Below are 10,027 nucleotides of genomic sequence, written 5' to 3' on the forward strand. Positions count from 1 at the left end.
TAGTTTGGAAGGCAGGGTCCTGCTCTGTGACTATCTTTTGAATTTAGCCTGGATAAACAATGGACTTTGCCTTGCATGACCTTGTGGGCAGTGTAGAGTCAACAGAACTGCTCTACCTCACATAAGAAATAGCAGTCTAACCTGACAAAAAAGGATTCATTGAGGCACACAATGTTCACTGACAAGTGGGTGGAAAGAAATGAGTGTAAGTCAGTCATGGTTGATGTGTGGGTGAGAGAGAAACAGGGTGATTTATATCTTTTTTGGCAGTGATTTGATTGCCCTTGGCTTAGCACTATGGTTTCAATAATATCAACTGTTCTGTTGTGTGAGAAAGCAATGACTGAACCCTTTTGGTTCCTCATGGACTCCATAGACCTGTGACGTTGATGTAGAGTGCAGTGAAGTGAATGCTGGTTTAGAATGCTGAATTCACAGGTACACTCTGATGAATAAAGTCGTGTAATACTAAGCTCTGTGTGTGGCATAGTTATTGCTGTGGGCCAGAGCTGGGGAGGATGGTACACCAACCATGTCCTGCATGAGTTTCTGATAGGATGCTTTTCTTCTGAAAGTGTTTTTTACTATCCAACTCTGCATGGTAAAAGGGTCAGTGTCAAAGAACGGGTCTGAGTTGCGGACGTGTGATTATTAGTACATAAAAATTAAATTGCTTTTTCTTCACATGGTGGAAACCGTTCATCAAGAAAATTTTGATGATGGTTGTGAGGAAGGTGAAGAAGAGTATGAACAATCACGTTGCTCCATTGTCAAGCCTGTTGGTCACTGCCAAAGAAGATTTACTCAGGTAAGTCAGTGACTAGAAGGTATACAAAATCTGTGATCCTCTTGGGAAGCATCTTTTTATATGGTCTAAGAATCTGGATCTAGTTCCTACTCTTTCAACATGAGAAGCATAGGGTCAGGTTGTAGGCCATATTTTTTCCTCCTAGGTGGAGCAGGAACATCAACAACTCCCAGCTATGCATGTGTAGCCGAGAGACAGGTTGTAGGTTAATGGTTTGAATCTTGCCTTGAGCTAATGCCCTCAATGAGGTGCTCTTGGTGGCAGAAGACCCACAGCACCACCTTCTACAGCTGGTTCAATGTAACATTGCTCTCCTTTCGATTCTCTCGGCTATACCAAGACTTTTAGTACTGGGACAGGTTGTAAGCACACTCTCTCTCTCTTTTTCCTTTCTAGGTGAATCAGGAACTTCAATAACCCTCAATTACACAAGTTTAGCGTAGAGACAGCTTCTAGATTTATGGTTTCCATTCACTCAGGCATAGTGCAGGGTGTCCATATTTCATATTAATCATATTAATCAGATTTACTGACCTTCCAGTGCCATCCAACCACTGAGTAGGTGGCTCCTTAAAATCCAGTAGGCGGTAACTTTCACCATAGATATGTACATGTATTAGATATAGATATAGATAATCTAGTGGCGGTCACCACTAGGAAGTTATAGTTAGGGTTTAGGTTCACTAGACGGAGCGTTTTCTGTTTGCCTATAACTTTAGCACCGCTTGTCGAATCTCCAAGAAATATACTTTGCTCAATTTGGCTTCTGTCTTGGACGTTTCGGGGTGATTTGTCAAGTGGAGGCTGAGAGAAGGGGCTCCCAAATCACATTTTCCACATTAATGTTTCCATTTTTCCGTAGCCCAAACCACTGAATGGAATTATACCAAATTTGGCATGAAGCTAGATTCTGATGCTAAGATTACACTTTTCATGGTTTGGTGTGAATCTATTCAATAGTTTTGGAGTAATTTAAGACCAAAAAATATAGATATCTAGGGATGTGGATCCTCCGCGGAGCCAACTGTTCCCGTGCTGATATCTGATTGGCTGCCAACACTTCAACAAGGATGTGTTGGCAGCCATCTTGGGACTCGACTGAAGCTGAGTCCCAAAAAAACACTAAAAAAAAAATATTAAGAAACGGGGCCAGGGTACGAACACCCTTGACCCCCTTAGCTCTGGTGGTAGGGTCTCTAAGGGACACCCCCAGGGATAAAACGCATTTTATTTTACAAATGGAGTTAAGGTGGATCCATGGATATGTCGTAATGTTTTTTTTTTTTAAAGTGCGGTCTCCCATGCTTCATTACTATAATGCCCTTGGGAGGGCCAAGTCCTGGATGCTTTGGTGTAAAAATGAGGGAGGGGCTCCCGGGTCTCTCCTGCTGCCCTGGGGACCACCATTTCCCCAGAGGTTTAATTAAATATGCAGGGGGCAGCGTGCCACCGAGTGCCCTGGAAACCAGGTCGACCACCACCCCTGGGCGTTTCAGTAGTAATGTACAGGGGGCCACGTGCCCCCTGTTGCCCTGGTGACCACTATCTCCCCAGGGCTTTCATTAAATATGCAGGGAGCCATGTGTCCCCCCTGCTGACCCGGGGACCACCACCTCCCTGGGGCATTGAAATAATAATGTACAGGGTGTTGCGTGCCCCCCTATTGCCATGGGGACCACTACCTCCCAAGGGATTTCTTCAATATGTGGGAGGGGCTGCATGCCCCCACTGCCCCAGATATCACGACATCCCCAGGGCGTCTCAGTAATAATTTGCAGGGGGCTGCATGCCCCCCTGCTGCCCTGGGGACCACCACCTCCCAAGAGCCTTATTAAATATGCGGGGGTGTACCCCTCCCCGCTCCCTTGGGGACCACCACCTCTCCGGGGGGTTGCAGTAATAATGTACAGGGAGGCACATGCCCCCCCGCTGCCCTGGGGACCACCACCTCCCCAGGGGGGTTGCAATAATAATGTGCAGGGCCACATGCCCCCGCTGCCCTGGGGACCACCACCTCCCAAGAGCTTTCATTAAATATGCAGGGGGCCACATGCCCCCCGCTGCCCTGGGGATCACCACCTCCCCAGGGCAAATATAAAAAAAAAAACTCATGGACCACCACCTCCCTGGGCTGAGTGCATGTTGGAGGGGGAGCCACTGATGGTTGTGGGGACCGCCACTCCCCAGGGCCGGCTCCTTGAGGTCCCAGATATCCCATAAAGGGCCTACATTTTTTAAAATAAATAATAGCTTAGTGTGAAGACCATTAGACCGTCACGCTGAGCAGTCTAGGTTTGAGTCCAGGCAGACTGGCTTACCTTTTTTTTATTTTAAAAAGTACAAATTAGTTTTATTTTAAAAAATGAGAGATGCATTTTTTATTTTAAATTGTAGAGAAATATTTCATTCTAAGTATATCATACATCCAAGCCTAAAAAACTCTCTATCTCTCTCCCTGTCAGTTTTTTTCTCTCTTTCTGACTCAATAAATTTCTCCCACTCACACATCCACTTAGGCACTTACGCACCTACTCGCACCCTAAGGTAACTATAACTCATGCCTTTGCCAGGTACAGCTAATTACCCCACATATTATATCATTGATGACTTCCTCTATAACATCTTTGATATTACTGTAACATTTGCAATAAAATTATTGATAAGAAAACTCTGCATGCTGAGGGTGCGAGTTATAGTTCCCTTAGGGCAGGAGTTACAGTTACTTGAAATAACTCTAACTACAATTGCCGAATTTTTATGGTTTTGTATGAGTAAATTCAGAGCCTAACTATAACGTCTCTGTAACCTTTGTTTTTTTCAGTGAATATATGTAGTCATATAATGATATAGAAATAGATATATACAGATAGATATATGGCAAGATATAGCTATATATATGTGTGTATATGTATATATATATATATATATATATATATATATATATATATATATATATATATATATATATATATATATATATATATATATATATGTAGCAGCTCCTCACTTCATCAATACTGAAAGGATCAAGCACACTCCGAATGGGTTGCATTTCTGCTGATGTAGTGAGGACGCAATAAGAATAAAATGTGTGCTTTGCAACCCTTTGGGGGTGTACGTGAACCTTTCAGTATTGGTGAAGAAAGGAGCTACTTCACATTTACGGGCTGCCTCACCTGCACGTGCACCATTGCAGCTTTGATCCGGGCAGGAGGCCCTTGTGTTTATGGATATATATATATAATTACAATTAAAAAAAAAAATATATATATATATATATATATGTGCGTGTTAGTCCTCATGTAATGTATCTTAACCTACCTCTGAGTGTGAAAACAAATTGTTTTAATTTTTAGAACGCAAAAAATTATTATTACTCACCTAGCCCTGGCAACCTAGACACCTAGCAGGTCGATCAGGTCTTGTTCCTAGTTAGTAATGTCCACCTATCAGTGCTTCAGCTGCAGTGTTGTGCGTTGTACCCCTGTGCTGCAATGCAATGACACCCTCTCACCCACAGCAGTCGATGCTCCCACGTGGGGTACCCTTTCCCAAGCCTGGTACCAACAAGAGGAGAGGAGGCGCTGAACTCACAAGTTAAGGGCACCACCTCCGCCTCTGTAAAAATGGGGTGGGGTTGCACCCCAGAATGGCACCAGCACCCACAGGGTGTACGTGTGGCACTGGTGCAGCCACTGCTGGATGCTTCTGTCAGAGGAAAAGTATGAAAGGATACCATAAGAAAGCAGAATGGAAGGAAGTGGAAAAAGAGGAGGACAGTCACACAAAAAAGTACATCAAAAAAAGAAATTACAAAAATTCACAAAAAAGTTTCAAAAACACAGAAAGAAATGTAAAATACACACACAAAAATTAAATTCAGAGAGATAGAAAAACTAGCCCAACAGCAAGAAGAGAAGCAGAAAAGCAGATAAAACAATATAGCCGCACACATGCCTTTTGGACTGATTGTCAGAATGAAATGTGCTACTGGCGTGTCTTAGAATAGCATAATTAGAGGGCAAGGGACAAACATCATGACCCACACCTCACATGAACACACATACCAATTAAACCAAGGAAAATACAAGTATTTATCATAACAATTCCACTAATGCAATACTTGTAACAAATAATCTAAGGGTAGTGGAATAATGACCTTGAAATAGTGAAATAAGTTTATTTAGAGGTCAAAAAACATAACTCTTCCAACACATTAATCACGTAGGATGTAAGTACTTAACATGGCGATTCCAGTGATGCTTTAACAGTAACAAATGATATAACGGTAATGGACTAAAGACCATGAAACACTTAAAATAAGAGGACAAAGGTCAAACCGCATTACCCACCCCCCCCCCAATAAAACGAAGGAAAATGCATGTATTTACCATGACGATTCAAATAATGCAACTCTTGTAACAGATGATCCAACCATAAAGGAATAATCACCATGAAAACACTTACAAATAGTGTAAATAGACTTCAAAGGTCAAATATTATGACTCGCCACCAATTTCAACAAGGAAAAAAATGTCCTTTTATGTCAAGTCTAACAATACTACACTTACAGAAATTGATCCAAGGGTAACAGAATAAAAACTGAAAGCTTTTAAAAAAATGTATATTTGGAGGTAAAAGGTCACATTTTGTACCCTCACAGTAATTTTGAGTAGTTGTGAGTTCAAACAATGACCGTTTCCAATGATACCTCAATTTGCAAGAGCAATTTTACAGTTACAAAGTTACATTATTTGCACACTTCCAGGGTACCACTTAGGGACAACGATCAAAAACTGTGACCTTCAAGAGACTATGCATGAAATCATACATCAACTTTAAACAAAATATACATCACTATTGTATATAAAAGTCAGATAATTCTTTTTAAGATGTTGAACATATCTCCAATAACAAGAATGAGATGAATATATGAAAGACATCAACAGACAAAATATCATATCAGCAATTTCATAGTATGTAAAGAGGTATCAAAACCAGCAAAAATGTGTATTTTCATATCTTCACTAACAGTACTAGTATGATAAATAGCCATAAAAAAACTAAAAAAACAAAACGAAAATCAAAGTCTGCCTTTTTACCTGGAGACCAAACAGAATAATAAATATTTCAGTTTGATTGCTTTAGAAAACACAACTTTTCATTACCCCACCAATGTCATTTCCACCTATCATTTTCAAAGTCACCTGCCAGCCTTCTTGAATTGTGTCGTGTGACTTCAGGGTGTTTTCTACATGTCTTATATATACATTGATAGTACAGGAAGTACGGAAAACAAAAATATATAGTTTCCCAACATTATAATCTCAATTAGACAAACTACAGCACAGGAAGGCAAAGCACTCCGAAAGGTCATTAAATGCCTTGCCACTGACTGATTTTCAATGGGCACTGTTTGAAATGGGTTTTCTGGTTGGCTAGGGTAGGCACCTAATCCAAGCAGAACCCACCCACTCTAGTCAGGGCAAGGAGGTTACACGTCCAAGATAACCCGTGCTCACCCCCTTGGTAGCTTGGCACAAGCAGTCAGGCCTAACATGGAGGCAATGTGTAAATGTTTGCACAACACACACAACACACGTGACTCAATAAATACACCACAAAGGAACACAACACTAAGTTATGTAAAAATAAACTGATTTGCACAAAACATAATTAGACCAAACATAACATGTCAGTAATTCCCTGCTGTCAGAACGTCATATAATACTGTTACTCTGCAGAAATCAGCAGTAGTCACACATAATACACAGGTCACTTATCATTCTGCAACATCAGCAGTAGTAGGAGAACATCACTGAAGAAATGCACTTCCCATGAAAGTATCATAAATGCCCATACCAGGAACATGAGCAAACATGTGACAAGTCATTAAGGTGTATCAGCCTAGAATGCCTAAAAATGGAACATTAGCAGATATATTGGACATCCTGAAAGAAACAGGTCAGTACACAATGCCCATAAGGCTCATTCACATGTGGCCTGCACCATCAGAAAATGCACCATCCCCAAGTAAAATATCCTGGAGGAAAACCAATCAAGGTAAAGTTTACCCGCAATCACTTCGATATGGGGATACCAGTATCCCAGCGTGACGGTTATGGGGGAACGCGGGGAATGGGGCACACTTTGGCTCCACAGGAGCTCCTACGCTCCTATTATTACGGTGAGGCAGAATGTGGGAATACAATTAAGGCTGGGCAGGTACGGGACCTCCAATGATGTTTCCCTTCTCCTGTCCTGCCAGACGCGCCTTCAGTGCCCCCAGGAGAGGGAGCTACAGGCTGTAGGAGCATTGGTCCTGGGGCATGCCTGCAGCAAGGAATAAGACCCCAGACAACGGAGAGACCTCTCAGGGTCTCTGGCATACAGGGCACACCTTCACCAGGTTCTCTCACCTCTAGGTGGAGGGAAGCGGCTGTTAGTGGGATGGTGCGGTCCTCTCCCGGACCCGGGTGCAACCTCTCCTTCGATTTCCCAGGCTAAGGTGGTCTCGCACCAAAGGAGGTGCCTGTTTGTACCCCAGAGGTGCCTCTTTACAGCCTCCCATGTCCTGGGGGCACAACCTTGCGGGTTCCTTCTTCAGCACGTTAGACAGTGCGCTCTTGACACGCTCGGCATTCGTAGAACACCCGGGTCACAGCAGTGATTTTGGCACTCCCAAAAACATGATTCACAAAGCGCAAAGGCTCAGGGAAAGTAGGTGCTTTCCAGGTGCTCTGGGGCGTACCAGAGAAAAAATCTCCATAGCGCTATGGCCATAGAATAAAGGCACTGTCAAGGCGCTTGCTTAGACCTAAAGTGCTCTGTTTTGCAATGGCAGAAATATGGGATGAAGCACTCCCATGCTTAGAAGCAAGTAGAGGCAGGGAGCAGGGGCCACAGCACCCAGCCCCTGGAGACAGAACAGGAGGGAGCACAGGGCTGCAATGAACAATAAACAGGGCAACACAAGGGTTGCAAATAGTGGCAGATCTTCCTAGTGTCCCAACAGGTCATAGGTCAGCACAGCAGCAGAGGTCCAAGGCCGTTCCTGTTGAGTCCATCCAGCAGCGTTCTGTGTCCAGTTGCAAGTATATTTTTGTCTAAATTGTGGGGAAAATCCCTTGTACTTATACTCAGCTTTGCAAAGGATTTCCAATGGGGGGCAGAGGGGGTTTCAACCAGTTACAACTGGTTCTGGGAGTGTCCCCTCTCTCCTCCAGTACAGGCTTCAAACATCAGTTGGGGGTTTGTGTGAGGCCAGGACACAGCCTTTACAGATGCATGTGTGCCCCGCCTCCGGTTCTCTCAGCCCAGGAAGACCATTCAAAATGCAGATGCACCTCTGTGACACCTCCACCCTCCCTATGTACAGGCTGTCTGAGAAGTATGCACAGAGCCGAACTGTCACTCTGCCCAGATGTGGATTGGAGTCAAGCTGCAAAACACCAGAGTCATAAGCACAGAGAAATGCTCACTTTCTAAAAGTGGCATTTCTGTAATAGTAATAAAAACTCCACTTACACCAGTAAACAGCATTTCTCACTACCATTACAACCATACCAAACATGCCTATGCTACCCCTCATAAATCAGACACTATCTCCTAGACATAAGGCAGGGCATTTCCAGTGCAATCCTATGAGAAGGCAGTACTCACAGCAGTGAGAAACCAAATAGGCTGTTTGTCACTACCAGGACAGGTCACACTACGAGGCACATGTCCTGCCCTCTAAATACAGAGCACCCTGCCCATAGTTCTAGCTAGAGCCTATCTTAGGGATGACTTACATGGAGTAACAGGGGAGTTTTGGGCCTGGCAAGTAGATTTAGATGCCAGGTCCCTGTGGTAGCAAACTGTGCATGCAGGTCCTGCGCTAGCAGGCCTGAGACAGGTTTGAAAGGCTACTTCAGTGGGTGGCGCAAGCAGCGCTGCAGACCCACTAGTAGCATTTAATTTTGAGGCCCTGTGTATAGAGATACTGCTGTACAAGGGACTTACAGGTAAATTAAATGTGCCAAACAGGTATAAGCCAATCATACCAAGTTTACAAGGCAAAGCACATGCACTTTTGGACTAATTAGCAGTGATAAAGTGCCCAGAGTCATAACGTCAGCCAAAAAGAGTCAGAAAAATTAGGAGAAAAAGGCACAAAGTTTGGGGAATGACCCTGTAGAAAGGGCCAGGTACAACAGGCACTAATAGAGTTAACAAATAAAATATGATACATAGTGCAACCTCTTGCTGAGGGGGCCAACATCTGTGTCTGGGGGGATAGTTGAATGTTTGTTGCAGTGGGTATAATCGGCCTATGGAGGCATCACAAGAATAGTTCAGCCAGATAAGTATACCTAAACTGGCTGAAGGATGGTTACGTGTGAGTTAGCCCTTATAATCAGCGTATATACAGTGTATATTGTGCCGCCGATGACTTCCCAGAAAGTGGAAACATACCAACAGCAATCAATAAAATTCACGTCTTTAAAGACAGTGATGGAATATAAACACTGTACTTTACAAGCATATACCACGCCCCCAGAGGTTAGGTATGGGAAGTGAGGAAGGGGGAAGGCGGAGGAAAGGGACAATATGGGAGAGGGAGGCGTAAAGATAAATTAAGGAGGGAATAGTGGTAGGAAACAGGAGGGGGAATCACAGAGTGAAACATATCTGGACCAACTGCCAGAGGTGGCAATGTGAGCAACCTAGTAGTTCAACCCTCAGTAGGGATCAGTTCACTGTGCCCACATTCTGTAGCGTCACATTAGGGAAAAGACCATGATTACATTTAAGTTCAAATCTGAGACATCACTTGCTGAGGAGCTGGAGGATGGCTGTTGGTATTGTGATCCTATCAAGGACATCGTCGCCAAGATGGCACTCTTACCATCTAGCACCTTTTGTGGGAAGGCCGTGCTTTAGAGGTTTAGGTGTTGCCTTTCGGGTCAATCTGCGTGTATGTCATCGAGGAGTTTCTCACGGTTTCCTTTGTGGTCGTAAGAGGAAGGAGGGTGTTGTGAATTGGGATAATGTTGCTGCAGCCAATCCCACACAGTGTATGGGGAGTCAAAAAATAAAGAGTTTTGGTCATGTATTAATTTCAAGCGTGCTGAGTACATTAAGGCATTTGTGAGCCGTTCGGTGCAAAGTTGTTGTTTGGCACAAGGAAGAAAGCACAGCGGTGCTGCACTTTCAGTGTATAATTCAGGACCAGCA

The sequence above is a fragment of the Pleurodeles waltl genome, chromosome 9 (genome assembly GCF_031143425.1).
Source record: "Pleurodeles waltl isolate 20211129_DDA chromosome 9, aPleWal1.hap1.20221129, whole genome shotgun sequence".
Lineage (NCBI taxonomy): Eukaryota > Metazoa > Chordata > Amphibia > Caudata > Salamandridae > Pleurodeles > Pleurodeles waltl.